Source organism: Marmota flaviventris, chromosome X (assembly GCF_047511675.1).
Source record: "Marmota flaviventris isolate mMarFla1 chromosome X, mMarFla1.hap1, whole genome shotgun sequence".
In the NCBI taxonomy this organism is placed as follows: Eukaryota; Metazoa; Chordata; class Mammalia; order Rodentia; family Sciuridae; genus Marmota; species Marmota flaviventris.
Genome location: NC_092518.1, coordinates 72,815,265 through 72,832,195, shown reverse-complemented (window position 1 = coordinate 72,832,195; position 16,931 = coordinate 72,815,265). Strand labels below are relative to the sequence as shown.

Below are 16,931 nucleotides of genomic sequence, written 5' to 3'. Positions count from 1 at the left end.
GGAACCACTGGTGAAAAGCTAAAAACCTATTAAATGGCTCCCAATTAAAATCCAGATTCCAGATTTTACCAGTTAAATATTCTGGGGCAAAGGTCTGAGCCTTAGTTTTCTTGGGCATACAGGAAGAATGAGAACATCCTTGTCGTAGGGCTGTTGGTAGCAAAATGGTGATATATGTAAACCACTTAGCATGGTGCCTAGCTCATAGTAGTTGCTCAGTATATGACATTTATTTATCAATTTATTATCATCATTTTTTGAGACATGATCTTGCAACAGTGTTGCCCAGGCTGGCCTCAAACTCGTGATCCTGCTGGAGTTGAGCTCCACTTTTACTAGATACGCGATCTTGGCATAGACTTGAGGTCCACGGGCTTGAACATGGCGGGGATATGGCTACTGGACCCTGGAACAGGACGCCTCTCACCCCCACGCAGCCGCCCAGCCAGCACTGGCGCTCGGCTCGAGGCCCACGGCTGCACCCCAGATCCGCTGCCCCCGGGTGCAGCAGAACGCGTCAAGTCGCCAAGTCGGGAACCTCTAATTCTGCCCGAGGCTGCGAGGCGGGCTCAGAAGCTCCCAGTCCTCCTGGAGTTTCCGGGGCCGCCATCGAGGCGGAGGGATGGGGTAAGAAGGAGGCGGGATCCGCCCGGGAAGAGCCTGCTCCGCTGGGAATCCCGGCGATGCTCCACCCAAGACACTCGTCGTGAGCCCAAACCGCATCTCCTTTATATTGACTCTTTCCGGCTTCCCGTTTTCCTTCTTTTGGAGAGAGGGTGGGACTTCCTGTCTCGTCTCTGAGTAACTTCCGGAAAGAGCTGCTGGGCTAAAAGCAAGTCGACACACGGGGCCGTTGGCCACCCAGGAAAAAAAGACGGAACTCAATTTGTGTTTTACTAGAGCAGTCGAAAGATCTTGCCTTTTGGTTGTGGTTTCCCGTGTTCCATCCACCATAGAGTCACCCTGGGAACGGCCGGAAGTCGCTAAAAGCAATTAACCACTTTTCAAGCGTCCTTTGCTTTGCTCCCTCTGCCCACATTCATTATTCTGGCTAAAGAAGAAGAGTGTTATGATAGGATGAGAATTGAGACCAATTTCAATTTTATCTTGGCTAGTGTGCTGGGGGAAGTATTTCCATCATTCCAAACTAATGAAGTAGGTTTTCTTTTGTCAAACATACATGTTTAAAGCAACAAAAACCAACCTGAAGATGAAAGAATGGAGGAATTGCCCTTAGTTCTCTTAATTGGTCACTGACAGGAGTAAACATCAAGGATGAATAAACAACATGGATCAGAAGAGAAACTTGTTTGGACTTGTTTGGACTTGTTTGGACTTTGCAGTAACTCAGTGACTTTTTAGTGCTGGTCACAAGATGACCAGAGAGTGTGTCTATGTTAGATAAGTGGATGATATAACCTTTTTGAGTGTGGATGATGTAACCTTCTAAGTTGTGGTCATAGGATAATAAAGTAGCCAGGCAGTATGCTTATGTTAGATAAGTTAGGTGTGAACAACTTGTAAAGTATATAAGCGCGGGGGAAACTCCATGTAATTGCTCACAACTAACTCTCGTCGCCTGAGAGTAAGATCGTGCAGTTGTGTGCCAGCCACCTCGTGTATTGCTTTGTGTGGTGTGCGAATAAACCAGCATTTCAAAAGGCAATCGAGTTCGTGCTTGGTGTTCGCGTACGTCGCGGTCCGGGGTCCAGTGCAGATATCCGGAAGGGAACTCCTGGTAACCAGACAAGGCTGAGAAGCTGCTCGTGACAGTTGGCGTAGTCGGCAGGATACGGAAGAAGAGCTCCGGAGCAGGTAAATATAACCCACATGGCAATGCACAATTTCTTCTACTGAAAACCTAGAATGACCGTGATCGTCCGGCGTCTAGGCTGAAGGTGGAATGAAAGGGGAGTGCCCCCACCAAAATCCTTAGGAGGACGGTGGTCCCTGTGCATGGGGTGGCTTAAGGAAAGGATAGAAAATTGGGCACTATATAGCTGGCATCAGGGAATAAGTCAGATACCTTATAAGATAGAAACAAACGGGTTTATTGCTTGGAAAATTCATGTAGCTAAACTGAGGATCCTCTTAAAAATAGCAACATGGGCTTCAAGGAAGTAATAAAAGGATTTAGGCAGAAATGTAGAATAGGAGAACTAAAGCTCGAGCAAAAGGAATTAAAATCTCAATCGCCATGGCGAGGTATTGAAAGAATTGTTCAGGCAAAGATGCCTGAGTTCCAGAAAGGAACCACAGTTGAGGTAACATTAAGTAATCCTCAGACCGTCCAGCCCATAATGGAGCGGGCTGACAAGAAGGAAATCCCGGGAATATTATGTAAAATTATAGATGATATAGATGATGACAGGCTAAGAGGCAAAAGGTTAGTAAAAGAAGCCCTTAAAAATGGAAGTAATAACCCATTTTTGAAAGACATATTGGACCAACTGGAAGCTCCTGATAAGGCCAGCATGCCAGTTTCAGTAATTAAAACATCCACACCCGGACGGGGACGCCCAGATGGGTTGGAACAAGTTATTGAAACTAGGGACTTAACTAGACCTGAAATGGTTCAGTTAAGGCAAGATTTTTCACAGAAAGGTCAGACCGACGGAGACTTTTTGTTTACAATTCATAGTAAGGGAGGCGAGTCTATAAGACTCGCAGGCAAGGAGATGCAGGTGGTTAATATCCAGATAGACAATCCGAGTGTTGCGGACACTTTAGCAAAGAATATACAAGAGGACCCTGACAGGGTACGCACACTTTGGGATTGGATTGCAATAGCCTGGGCAGAGGCCATCCCACATATAGATTGGGGTGCCTTTGAAGGCCAGGTACAGTGGAAGAATCCCAGTGAAGGGATTAAGATAGTAAAGAAGTTAGCTATTTTTAGCAAAATTTATAATCAGTTTCAAGGATCCCCTTTAAGTGCTCACTTAACAGCCGCGCTCAGGAGAATAATTATAAAAGGAGCACCAGAACAGCATAGAATGATGTTGGCAACCATGCTAGCTGGAGCCAACACCCTATGGGATGTAGTTGAGTTCTTAAAACAGCATCGAGAATTACAACAAGAGCACAAAATGTCATTTCAAGCTGCAATGTCATTTCAAGCTAAAGCCCGAAACCCAGTCTGCTTTCCAACGAATAGTAACGGAAATATTAAATGTTACCAGACAAATGGGAACAGTCAATGTTTCCAGACAAAAAACTTCCGTCTGGGAGGCCCGCCTGGCCAGCGGAGCCTCCCAAGAAACAGAAATATGTTGGGAAATGGCAAAGACTGGAGAAAGGTGCGACCAGGACAAGCCTGGACACAAGGAAATGTTGCTGTAAACAACAGGCAGATAGGAAGCAGAATGAAGCCACAAAGGCCGGTGCCGCGAGGAAATCAGGTGCAGGGCCAGAGAGGAAGGTTTGGTTTAACAATGCCAAGGTTTGGAACACCCAGATGGCAAAACAGCCGGACACCCGGCCGTTCATACAATTAAAATTTATAGTTGATAATCAAGAATATACAGACTCCTTCCTGATAGATACGGGAAGCGAGGTAACAATAGTCAGAGATGATTTTGTAAATAATAAACCAGCTAAGGAAAAAGTTATAGTACAAGGAGTATCTGGACATAGGGCAGAAATGAGAAAAGAATGGGTAACATTTAAAATATATGATTTGGATTATACAATACAAGTATTGGTAGGCAAAGTTCCACATGGAGTATTAGGAATTCAGGAAATCAGGTTATTATATGGTGAATGGTTACCTTTGAAGAGATTAAAGTGTTTTGAAACAAAAATTTTAAGTCAAGTAAAGATTGATCCAGTAAAATTGCCCCATACTCCACCAGTGTTTACTAAACAGTATCCTATTAAAGGAGGACATGAAGAGATTAGCGCCACAATAAAGGAAATGTTGGAAAAAGATATAATAGAAAAGGCACCATCATTTAAATATAACAGTCCAGTATGGCCTGTTATGAAACCTAATGGCAAGTGGAGATTGACGGTAGACTATAGGAATATAAATAAAGTAACCCCCTCTATGCCAGGTACTCTTCCAGAAGTAGAGTCTATTTATGCTCAAATTAGGAATTTTTCACCTACTTGTTTTTGTGCTATAGATTTGAGTGATATGTTTTTCGCTATCCCATTAGATATTAAGAGTAGAGAATTGACTACATTCACTTGGGAATCAGTACAATATAGGTTTAAGAGGTTACCACAAGGATATAAAAATAGCCCAATTATAGCACATGTAACTCTACAAGAAACGTTAAAGGATTTTCAAGATAAAGGAACTACTAAGTTATGGTCATATGTAGATGATATATTAATTGCTGGGAAAGATATGACCGAGTTAAATAAAATAAAGGACGAGGTAGTTACATTATTGAAGTCAAAAGGATGGTCCATCAATCCTGATAAAATTCAGGGTCCAGCCACGTCAGTTAAGTATCTGGGGGTGGTGTGGACTACAGAAGGACCTAAGGTTCCGGATGCAGTGATAAATAAGATTTTGGCTTTACAGTCACCAAAAACCAAGACAGAGGCTCAGCAGGTGATGGGCATTTTGGGATATTGGAGATTACATATTCCATATTTGCAAATGATTCTGGCTCCAATACACAGGGTATGCAGGAAAGCTGCGGACTTTGTATGGGGACCGGAACAGAAAAAGTCACTAGAATTAGCTAAGGAATATGTTCAGACATATACCCAATTGTATGTACCTCAACCTGGTGAAGAAATTATAATTGATATAATATATGCCAATGACTTTGGAAATTGGGGCATATATACTAAAAGTAATAGTCAGACTAAACCAGTTGGGTTTTACTCCAAAAGATTTCCTTTTTCCGAAAACAAATACTCTTTCTTTGAAAAAACAGTGTGGACAGCTTATACGGCGGTACAGAGTCTAGGTTTTGTTTTAACTAATAGAATAGTTACATTAAGAACTCAGATACCAATTTTGGATTGGGTACGAACTAAGGAGGAAGACTTTAGAGGTTTACCCATGGAACAAAAAGTGTTGAAATGGAAATGGTATTTGTTAACTATAATTAATGATGCAACAGTGTCAGGGAATAATAAGACATTAAGGTTATCAGAATTAGTTTTTGCTCAGCCTATAGTAGAAGTACCGGTAGAGGTTAAACAACCAAAGACACAACCTATTGGAAAATGGGGGGCAGTTGCTTCTCATAAAAATGCATGGTTCACAGATGGATCAAGTAAAGTAGTAGGAAATGTCACTAAATGGAAAGCTGTGGCATATCGACCAAGTGATAAAAAGATCTTAGTGAAGGAAGGCTCGGATGCCTCAGCACAGTTAGCAGAACTCTGTGCAGTAAAATTGGCCGTTGAACAATCTATCCATGAAAAGAAAAAGTATATACACGTTTTTTCGGACTCATGGGCAGTTTGTAATGGTATTGCCATATGGTCTGCAAAGTGGAAGGAATCTGATTATAAAATTAATGGAAAAGATGTATGGGGAATACATATTTGGAAATTTCTTGCGGAGGCACCTATACATGTAAAGATAGCGCACGTTGATGCTCACACAGGACGTACAGATGAAATATCCAAATTTAATAATGTGGCAGACAAATTGAGTAAATTTGACTCCGAAGGGCTAAAATTGGTGAATAAGGCCCCTTGGAAAATATCAGATAGAACAGATACAAAGATTCGGTTAAAACGTGACCCAAATTGGCATATAAAATTTCCTGAATTGAATGCTGATATTTCGGATGATGAGATCCGACAATTGCATAAGGAATTAGGACATATTGGAACACATGGAATGTTCCAGTGGTTTCAAGGAAGAAATATAAAAGTCACCTGGGGAGCATGCAAGCGTGCGATATCTGGATGTGAATTATGCGCATCCTCGGTACAACGTTTCCGGAGGGATCCACCCCATAATAGGCCGTCACCAAGAGGATTTAATGAAAAGGTACAAATTGATTATATTGGTCCTTTGCAGAATGGAAAATATGTGTGTACTATGGTAGATTGTAGTACCGGATTGGGACATGCATGTGCAAGTAGACATGCAGATCAAAGCTCTACTATGAAAACTATTTGGAGCTGGTGTGCAGCATATGGATGTCCTTGGAATGTGACTTCTGATCAGGGTTCTCATTTTACTGGTAGAAATGTTCAGAAATTAGCTGACGTTTTAGGAATTAATTGGGATTTTCATTTGGCCTATAACCCACAAGCAGCAGGAAATATTGAAAGGTTCAATGGATTATTAAAGACTAAATTGTGGCAGATAGGACAAGATGTGCCATTTGACAAGGCAATACTGATTGCAGTTTTTGAACTTAATTCTAGGCAAAGACTGCACAGGAGATCACCCTTTGAGGAAACATTTCAAAAGGACATCGATGTGCAGGCAGACGGGGACCCAAACCCAGATAATATAAGACCATATAAGGTGTGGATACGTAACAGAAAAGATAACTCTGTGATTAAAGGTGAGATTGTATCACACGGACAAGGAAATACCCTATGGGTATCAACTGGAAAAGGGGACCTCAGATTAGTAAAAAGCCAAGATGTTGTCACTAGGTAAACGTTTGTGTGTTTTGTTTAACATATGCTTTGTTATCCTGATTGTATATTCTTGCTTGTTTTTGGGTGGATATTTTCATTGTAACGAATGGCAGACAGCTCTTTTGAATGGTTCTACTTGTTTTAATCATAAATTGTTGGTACGAGATTTGTTACCCTGTTATGTACTTAATTATACACTATGTTTCTGGTAATGGCACCTAGGACTTTGTTACTTTTGCTATTTTTGCTACTTTTGATAGCCCTGCAGTTCTATTCAGTAATGGGAAATCAAACTACAACTCCCACTACTTTTACTACTACAACTCCATATTATTTTGGTATCAGGAACATTAACCTGACCAAGTATTCTTACAAAGATTGGATCTTCAATTATATTAATTTCACTCATTCACTTCAAGAGTGTAATAATTCTTGTGCAGTAATACCACAATATTGGAGAAGTAACAAATTCCTACAAAATTTTACTGCTATTAGATACCTGTTTTATCATAATTATGCATTTTGCCACCATTATAACAAACACTCCGCACCTAAGGAGTGTGACCATTTTTGGGACATCAATACAGTTGGGGTATATAGCCCAATGTTTAGATCTAGTGCGGATGGAGGATATTCTAATAAATATGAAACTAACCCCCTCCGATGTCATCTGGTACCTGGGATTATGGATATGTGGTCTTATAAGCCACATTTTGTGTATTATTATAGGAAACTTGGAGGCAAACCTTTAGTTAAGAGCTATAATGCTACAGCAGCAGTGCTTAATAATCCAAACCTTACTGTATATACTTTTGAGGAGTCTACAGAAGAGGATGACTTTACATGTATAAAAGCAGCAGAAAAGGATGTTGCATCACTGCCTTTTCAGGTTTGGGTGTCCAACAAACAGAATGATTATAATTTATTCGATTATGAATATGAAGAATATGACTATTCTTCATATGATGATGGAGAAGAAGAAGGGTCTGATGAATTTATAACTACAACCCCACGAACAACCACGTTGGGGATAAATTTGTTGCCATATAATGATTCTAAGGAAATGTTGGATGAATGGAAGAGATTGCCTAGACATTTACAAGGAGCTAGACCGTTGCCTAGATGGCCGCAAGTTTTAGTTGAACCCTACGGGACATGGTGTCCAAAAGAGTTACAGCAGTATCTAGATTCCATGAACACTAAACAAAGGAATATGTCTATATATATTGAAGATATGCAAAGCAGAACTCATTTGAATTATACCCATTATGTTTCTTGTGTAGCGGATTTTCCTAATTTACCTATATATGGAAAGTTCGAGATCCTACAGAATCCTGATAGATCCTTAGAAATACGGAACCAATCTTATCTTACTATAGATAACTGGTGGAAAGTCAATACCTTAGGTACCGCCACTTGGCGATCACCTGTTGTGTTGACCGACCCTTTACCACAGCCATTTACCCATAACTTGGTTAAACCAGTGGCCGCGCCTCCTAAATTACAGGATAAAATCGGGTATGTTTGTATCCGTAGCATTTTTGGAGATATGCTTAACCGAACACAGGGACAAGCATTTATTGGTAGAGTTTGCTTCCCTGTTGATTCAACCTTCCTCAAGTGGTGCCAATATAGATATTATTATAAAATTGGTAATTATTCATCTGTAACTTATAAGATTCACACACAGGCCTGTAGGCTGGGCCCGACTTACAGGACGACTGGGGTATTACATCCTGAATTTGGAATGTTTAATCACTCTGGATGGCTATTATTTGAAAACAAAACAAGGAGGTATGTTTTTAAAAATGCCAATAATGAATGGGACCTCGCAGAGATTGTGGATATCCCGAAATTGGGACAGAGAGTGCATAGTCCAGGGTTACATGATTATAAATTCACCGTGGACAAATACATTGTTAACCAGACAGTATGGAAAAACTACACACAATATTATAATATATTTAATTGGACATGGTGTTATAATTTTAGCAGACAAAACTGTGTACAGAATCCTCTTCATGCTGTATATTTGAATGCCTCTCATATGCATCTTGAGGTGAATAATACGTGGCATAGGTTTGATAATCAGTCCTGGCAACCTGTATTGGTTGTCACACCTAAGGATATTTTGGAAAAACACTTGTATAATGTTACATTTCTGCAGGTAGATTATACTTATAATGGATCCAAAGGAGAATCTTCAAAGTGGCCTTATTATAAATGCCAAGACTGTACCTTTAAGTTTTATGATAATTTCTTTGGGACTTTGATTCCCGTGTTTAATTTGAGTGATGACAAAATCAGAGTGAATGTCCATAATATGTCAATCCCGATGGGAGTTGATTCTAATTATGTGGACACTAAAAATGTTAGTTTAGCTATGGAAAGATCTATTTGCAGATGGTTTCCACATTCATGGCAATATGTGATTGGTATTCATAGGTCTATTATGCATAATGATTCCACGTACTATGATATTCCTCTTGATGTAAATATAACTGGAAATGTTTCCAAACATTATGAAGGTGGTAACGCTGTATTAGACAATCAACAGAAACAAACGAGGGATTATACTTTACATCCAACAGTATATTCTCTTGCATTTGTACCACCAGATTTGGATGAAGTTACTTTAGTGAATTACAAAACAGAAACTTACCTGGTAAATGCTGATGACTACTGGTCATTGAAGACTGGGTGCCCTAGAGCACAGCTCTGGGATACTATAATTAGATACCATGTGGATGTAGCAGATAGAAGAACTCTGAAATGGTGGTTGACACAAGGAATGGATTTCTCTACTTGGTCTAGTAAAATATATCCAGGAAAATTACCTTATTACTGGTATATGTTATTACCAGGAAGTGACAATGAATGGAATCTTTATGATATTGTAACACATGATGTTTTACATAATAATACTGATGTGTTTGATGCACATGCAGGTAATCATATTATATATAGTACAAAGATGGATATGCAGAAATGCTACATGGAACCGACCTCTTTGAATCCTTGTTTAATCGATAGAGGAGGATTTAATGGAACCAAGGGATGGGTTACTGCCCATTTCCCAAGAGCGGTCCTCTTCCCACGCAAGGAAAAGGACGGTAATTTTATGAAGACTTTAGAGGCTCCAGGATTTTTACCTTTATTACATCAGCCAGTTAGATTTTTGATACAACCACAAGTACAGCCAATTGTGTTACGATTGTCTGTTAGTGATTTGTTGAAAGGTGAAACTGTATGTCCTTCTTTTGAGTCTACTGTGTTGCCAGATTTGTTTTATTCAGTTCAAAGAAATGCAGCAGGACGGAGACCTTTGCAGTTCGCAGCGATTGGCGCTTTCCTGGCCGGAGCAGCTTTGGGGGCAGCGATCGCTGGAGCAATGACGGAGGAACTTCGAGTGGAAATTTCAGCTCTTCGAGGACTTCAGAATAAACAGAACTTTGTTATCTCACAATTATCTAAAAATCTGCACTCCGCATCTTTACTTATGGAAAGACTTTCTGCAGAACAGGAACTTTTGAAACATCATGTTGATTCACTAAGTAAGGTGATTGAGACTATGGATGCATCATGGAATGTACGTATGAAACAATTGGAGGCAACTCAGGAGTGTGAACATCTGCAAGCAATGATCACCGCGGGATTAGAAGAAATAAGACTGTTATTTAGAACTGGCATAGGCATGGAAACTGCATCAGCTATAACCATATTAGATCCTACAAAGGATTCTTGGTGTGAAACTGGTGTTTGCATGATTAATTTATGGCAAATGTCGACATCTAAGGTTGTAATAGGATATCCAACTAAGGCTATACCGAAGAAAATTGGTAAAGATTGGATAATACCGTTTGATAAGTTTTATTGGTTAAAATGGAACAATATGTCATATTATGTGCCTAGTGAAGCCACTTATGCTATAGGTAAAACAACTATTATAGCATATGATCTTTTCTCAGATGAACCTAGGACTTCTGATATAACTATATCTATGCCTCAGGCTACTCTGTTCGATCTTGGGAATTTTAATATGTTGTCTTGTTATCCTGAACCTTACAAGGTTCGACGATGGCAAAACATTTCTTATAGTGATTCTTTAAGTTTGAATGCTGGTTGTCATGTACATACTAATGTCATGATGATGGAACATATGAATCTAACTGTTAAGAAACATCTATTTAGGTCTAAGGATTTTACTGCTACGCAAAACTTACGAGTCCTGACTCAGGTGGTTTATATGTCTAATCATACTTTTGGGTTACATTCTTTTGTACCCCAACCACCTCTGTCAGAAGAATATAAAAAGATGATGAAAGCCACAGAGGCAGCCAAATCCATTTATGCTTCATTGGGAAAGGAAATTGAGACAGTACATAATCAAACTACTGAACTTCTCCAAAGATTTTCAGGTGAAACTCATAAAGTTAAAATGTTAGTTGATTCTGGATATTTGATTCCGCGTGACTTTCAGTATACTTATGATTGTAGTTTTGTAGGTTTCTTTAGAAAATTAGTTCATGCAGATGTGAGTTGTATTATGAGATGGAATCCTTTCCATTGGATTAAGGAAGGATTGCTATATGTATGTTGTTTTGTATTATTAGTATTATGCATTAAGATTTGTTTAAAGATTAATAAGTCTGCAGGAAAGAAAACTTACATTAAAATGGATAAACTTCAACATTACAGGGACCATGAAGCGAAAGGCACTAAGAAAATTAAATCCAAGAAGGAGAAGGACGAAAAGATCGAGGAATTATTCTGAACAGTTGCACTACGCAAATTGTCATCTTTGCATTGAATTTCATGTAAATACATGGTTTTCATATAGTGCATATACACTGTTTGGTCAGGAACGTTTTTCTTTTTTATGTAGATTAGTAACACTACGTAGTGGACCATGGTGTCCGCTGGATAAACATCTAGAGGGTATTGTACCTTCTTTATGTGTATTCTTAAATCATGTTTGGAACTGTATTCCTAATATTAATTCGCACTGTAATGTTTATTGTAGGTATGATGTACACTCGTGTGTTAAGGGTTTATTTGGATTGTTCACGGAAGTAATGAAGTCTGATCATGATTTGTTGACACAGCAATCTAATGCATTTGCTTTTTACATTAATGGGATTATTTCCCTTAGCTATGATAGATCATCGTTGTTTGGTGATGAGGTATTATGTAGGAGTTTTGCGCAATGCAGACGGAGGAAGACGTATAACCCTAGATCTTTGTTTGATATATGCTTAAGGAATATCTGTAAGCCTTATTTTGTTAAATTGTGGACTTATGTCGATTGTCACCAAAACTTACCCAGACTTGGTTAACGTTATAGAATTTCTTGAGGAACTATGTCTGTGGACCAGATAATCATCAGACGGATATTAGGACGCAAATTGAGGAACGACCTATTGTTCCGGAAGGATCGCATGACTCCAATTCCGATGTTCTTGGAAAAAGATGTTGATTATCCATTTATGATAATTCACAATATGGTGATAGATTTATCGTTAGTGAAGGATTTGAATTTTGATGTTTATTCACGACTGACACATCCTTTTGTGCCACATGTGAAAGCTCCCTTTTGCTGTGAGATTCGTGCTATGCTTCATCCTTTTCTACACTCCTGTGTGGTCGGTGGCTGCATGGATGCCGTGGATTGCATCTTCCAATCTGAAGAAGATTGGTTTGGAGGGCCGCGACAGCCCATACGTTTCCCCGAGGACGGGCAACTTCCGAATGGACGACCTAAGACAGGGGACCGTACTTGTCGCTTTGATACATCGGCACCATCAGTACCATCGGCGCCTCCGTATCAAGGGGGTGGAATGACAGGAGTAAACATCAAGGATGAATAAACAACATGGATCAGAAGAGAAACTTGTTTGGACTTGTTTGGACTTGTTTGGACTTTGCAGTAACTCAGTGACTTTTTAGTGCTGGTCACAAGATGACCAGAGAGTGTGTCTATGTTAGATAAGTGGATGATATAACCTTTTTGAGTGTGGATGATGTAACCTTCTAAGTTGTGGTCATAGGATAATAAAGTAGCCAGGCAGTATGCTTATGTTAGATAAGTTAGGTGTGAACAACTTGTAAAGTATATAAGCGCGGGGGAAACTCCATGTAATTGCTCACAACTAACTCTCGTCGCCTGAGAGTAAGATCGTGCAGTTGTGTGCCAGCCACCTCGTGTATTGCTTTGTGTGGTGTGCGAATAAACCAGCATTTCAAAAGGCAATCGAGTTCGTGCTTGGTGTTCGCGTACGTCGCGGTCCGGGGTCCAGTGCAGATATCCGGAAGGGAACTCCTGGTAACCAGACAAGGCTGAGAAGCTGCTCGTGACAGTCACTATCTTTCTCTTAATATGATGTAAGAGGCAGGAAATGAGCATATACATACAGCTCTGATTCATATTCTTAAATGATTATTGTTGGGTGCAGAGCAGGCTGAACTGTGTTGTCTGCTGGGCAGGCTGAACAGATGTTGGATGCAAGATAGCCCACGCACTCAAACCCCCCTCTATCTGGTCCTTTATCACCTGTTTGCCTCAAGTCTGAACATTCAACTCTGCTTAAGGCTGAACACTTAACCCCCCCTTGGGCCAACAAGGCAGCTTGCAGACCCAGAGGCCCTATTAGATTTGGGCTATAAAAACTCCCTCCTGCCAGGCCCCCCTCTCTCTTGCTCTTTCACTCTTGCTCTCTCTCCCTCTTTCTCTCTTGCTCTCTCTCTCTTGCTCTTTATCTTTCTTATGCGCGCTCTCTGTCTCTCTCTTGCTCTTGCTCTCTCCCTGTTCATCTCTTCTCTTTTCTCTCTCTCTCTTTCCTTTCTCTTTGTTGCACTGCTGCAATAAAGATCTTTTGGTTGCTCCGAGTGTTGTGGTCACTTTCCTTTCAATTATGATTAAGAAACCACCAGGTAAATAAACAACAGGCAAACATACCAATTTCCATAATATCCAACAGTGTACTCCTATTTGTTCCATCCAGATCACCTTCCCATTATTTGGGCTCATGTCTGTGGCTCAGGGGCTATAAGTATTTCATTGACTTGAGCCAGTGCTGAGTGGGGTAGGACTGCTCTCATTGGACATTCCCACTTACCATGAAGGGTAGTTGCAGGTCATGAAGATTTGAATTAAAAAGATTGATAACCTGGAAAAAATAGAATCATGTAATTATAAATGAATTAAAGTAGTAATTTCAGAGTCCAAGGAGTTTGAAAATAATTTTCTTAATTCTTTTGTAACTGTTCTATTATTTTTAGTTATACATGACAGTAGAATCCATTTTGATATAATTACACAAGCATGGAATATATCTTATTCTAATTAGGACCCCATTCTTGTGGATGTACAAGATGGTGAGATTAACACACACACACACACACACACACACACACACACACACACACGAGAGTTTTCAGATTCATTTCACTATCTTTCCTTTTCCTATCTGAAAGGAAAGCGAGGAACCCAGAAATGGGCAAGTGAGAAATGAAAGAGGGAGACCAGGCAGAGATACATGTGAGGGTTTATTTTTTGGAGCTGACAAATAAAGGCACATCTCTCCATAGTTGGAGAGAGGCAACACAGGCTTGAGTTCTGGGACTTTTATGGGGCAGGCTAAGGGATTAGAGCCCATCAGGTCCTAATGTGGGTCCTAATGCAGGTGGTTAAGGGTGGGGTTGGTATGAGGAAGTGGTGATAAACCCTTGGGTGGGAAAGAATGCAGGATGAGGGAGTGGTGAGCCTTGGGTAGGAAAGGGAGAAACTTTTTCTGAAGATGCTCGCTGTCACTTAAGATGGCGACCTAGATCCTAAGCAAGGACCTTACATTCTTCCCTTTTTTGTTATTGGGCCCATTAAGGTACAGGGGCATAGATCAATCTTCTGTAGCTTCTTCCTGCTTGGAAGGGGTGGCATCTGGACCCTTGTTAGGGGTGCTGGGTATCATTGAGGCAATGGTGATGATCAGGAGGTGCCAGGCAATGCTGACTCTACATGGCCCAATTTTGGTGAGGGGTTGGATGTCCAGTAACAGAAGTCATGATTCTGCAGTGTCCTCATGGTTCTCAGAGATTGAAGGAAGATTGAGGGTTCCAGCCTTGGAGAAATGCAGCTTGAGAGGGCCTGTGGGTGTCACTGTATAAAAGGGCAGAGAAAACTGTTTTAAATGGGAATTATGAACCAAATATGGGATGCCCTTTGGGAAGGCCACCAAGGGAGTTGTAAGAATGACCTGATGTTACCGCTGTTGACCGGTGACGAGTCCTTGCTTCCCCAATGTTGAAGTATAACACCAGAGAAGCACGCTGAGGCAAGGTCAGAGTGGAATGTAGAAGTTTATTAAAGGACAGCAGAAAAGACTTCTCCCAGAGGAAGAAGGGGACCCAAGCGGAGGAAGAAGGGGACCCAAGCGATGGAATCCATAGAAGTGCGGTTGTCTCCCCTCTTTATACCTAGGGTCTTCTTGCATTCCTGTCACATTCCTGTCCTTTGTTCTGTTAAGGGTGGGGCACAGGTGGGCCAAAGAAGTAATCTGGGCAGGAAGTACTTTTGAGTCAGCATCTTCAAGTTTGCTGGGAGCTGTTTCATTAACACTTCTTTGGGATGGGCTCTGGGCCTTGGGCTTTTCCCGGACTTCATTAACATTCCAAGAGTTGTTCTGCTTTTCCCTGGAATTCATTCTCAACATGGCCTCCATTTTGGATCTTACTCTATATTAGACCCGATTTACCTAACTACACTGACTACCTAACTTTAAATCTGGCTTCACTGATATGGTCCAGTCCAGTTTGTGGAGAGTTGAGAGGAGGAGGGGGGCCTGTTGGGGGGGCGTGTTAAATAGTCCCAACTCGCCAGGAGTCAGAGTGGGAGAAAGAGGCAGAACTAGGCTTTCCCAGAACAGCATTACTGTATTACCAAAGAAGGTTCCTAATGCATGTAAGAAGGGGCCAGAAAAGATGAGGAGCAAGGGGTAGAGGAAATCAGAGAGTGGTAAGCTGAGCAGAGAGACAGGCCATTCCATATAGAAGCTCAAAAGGGGAGATGTTGAGTGGCTTCTTTTGGAGGGTTCGTTGAGAAACTGATGTGACTCCATTTTTTGAGAAACCAGCTTCTACTTCAAGGCCTGTCCAGAGGGAGGGGGCATGACCCTTGTCCTTGGGAAAATCCACAGAGCACTCCTAGGCACATACCCACCCTGCTGAGCTTGTCTGTAAATAACAGGAGAGATCTGTGGGCCAGGTGTCCCTGACTCAGTTACAATAGATGAGGACCCATAACAACCCTCTAGCACCACCAATCAGCATGAGACAGGGAAAATATCTGAAATGCCAGGTGACCCTCCCAGTAGTTTCAGTGATTGATAACATGATTAGGCAACCCTGCCTTTTAGCATATACACTCTTGCAACCCTAAACCAATCATTTCAAATGTATCCACCACTTGAACTAACCAATCATCTTTACCCAACTTGTTCCCACCAGTGAGTGTGCTAATCAGTGTTAAGAGTTGTTTGATTTTTCCCACGGTATGAAATGATTTGCTGTGTGATGTTGTGACGCACAGAGTATCCCCCCAAAACCTATAAATCCTCACTGAAGTAAGGGCCGGGTCTCACTCCTCGGGACTGCTGTGTAGGGACCACTGCATTGGAAAGGTTGTGAGTCCAGGATCGAGCTTGCAATAAAGATTCTTGTGTGATTGCATCAGATTCGGCTCCTAGAGGTCTATTGTGATCCCATGACTCTGACATTACATTCGTAACCTAAGAAGAGCCAAGGGAAGGAGTTTACTCCAATCTAAATGTAATTCAAGGGATAGTTTAGTGAGAATGTTCTTCAAGGTCCAAAGGGTGGGTATGTTCCACCTTGCCAGAGGACTGGGGATGGTAGGGGATATGAAAATCCAGGAGATGTTAAGTGCCTTAGATACAGATGGTGAAACATGGGAAGTAAATTCAGAACCATTATCAGACTGGAGAGAGGAAGGGAGGACAAATCAGGGAAGAATGTGTTCAGCGAGGATGTTGGCCATCATAGGGGCATATTTATTGATGGTAGGAAAAGCCTTGACACATCTTGAGAAGGTGTCAATGAGTACCAAGAGAAATTTGTACCACTTGATTGGGGGCATATGGGTGAGGTCCAGCTGCCAATCAGAGTAAGGGAGATGTCCTCTTGTCTGGTGTAAAGGGAAGGCAGGTGGGCAGAGATTGGAGGTGGGATTGATTTTTTGGCAGATTTTGCAGGAGGCAGAGAGGGCAGAGAGAAATTGTAGGTCCTCTGGATAGAGTTTAAGGTGGGAAGTGAGAAATTGTTTTAAAGATGTGGTGTTAGGGTGA

The 16,931-nt window shown here is 41.1% G+C and overlaps 2 long non-coding RNA genes across 3 annotated transcripts; one reads left to right on the top strand and one right to left on the bottom strand.

The window, feature by feature from the left end:
• The first annotated feature begins 1,252 nt into the window (after nt 1-1,252).
• LOC139703236 (uncharacterized) lies at nt 1,253-12,823 on the top strand. 2 transcript variants are annotated; one of them, XR_011705639.1, is made up of 2 exons: nt 1,253-1,815; nt 11,918-12,823. It is a non-coding gene; the product is annotated as an uncharacterized lncRNA (long non-coding RNA). The 2 variants fall into 2 exon arrangements; XR_011705638.1 differs by lacking the exon at nt 11,918-12,823 and adding an exon at nt 11,272-11,423.
• Nucleotides 9,712-12,000, bottom strand: LOC139703237 (uncharacterized). Its single transcript, XR_011705640.1, has 2 exons — nt 11,896-12,000; nt 9,712-10,006 (listed from the first exon to the last, which is right to left on the bottom strand). It is a non-coding gene; the product is annotated as an uncharacterized lncRNA (long non-coding RNA).
• Nucleotides 12,824-16,931: the final 4,108 nt, after the last annotated feature.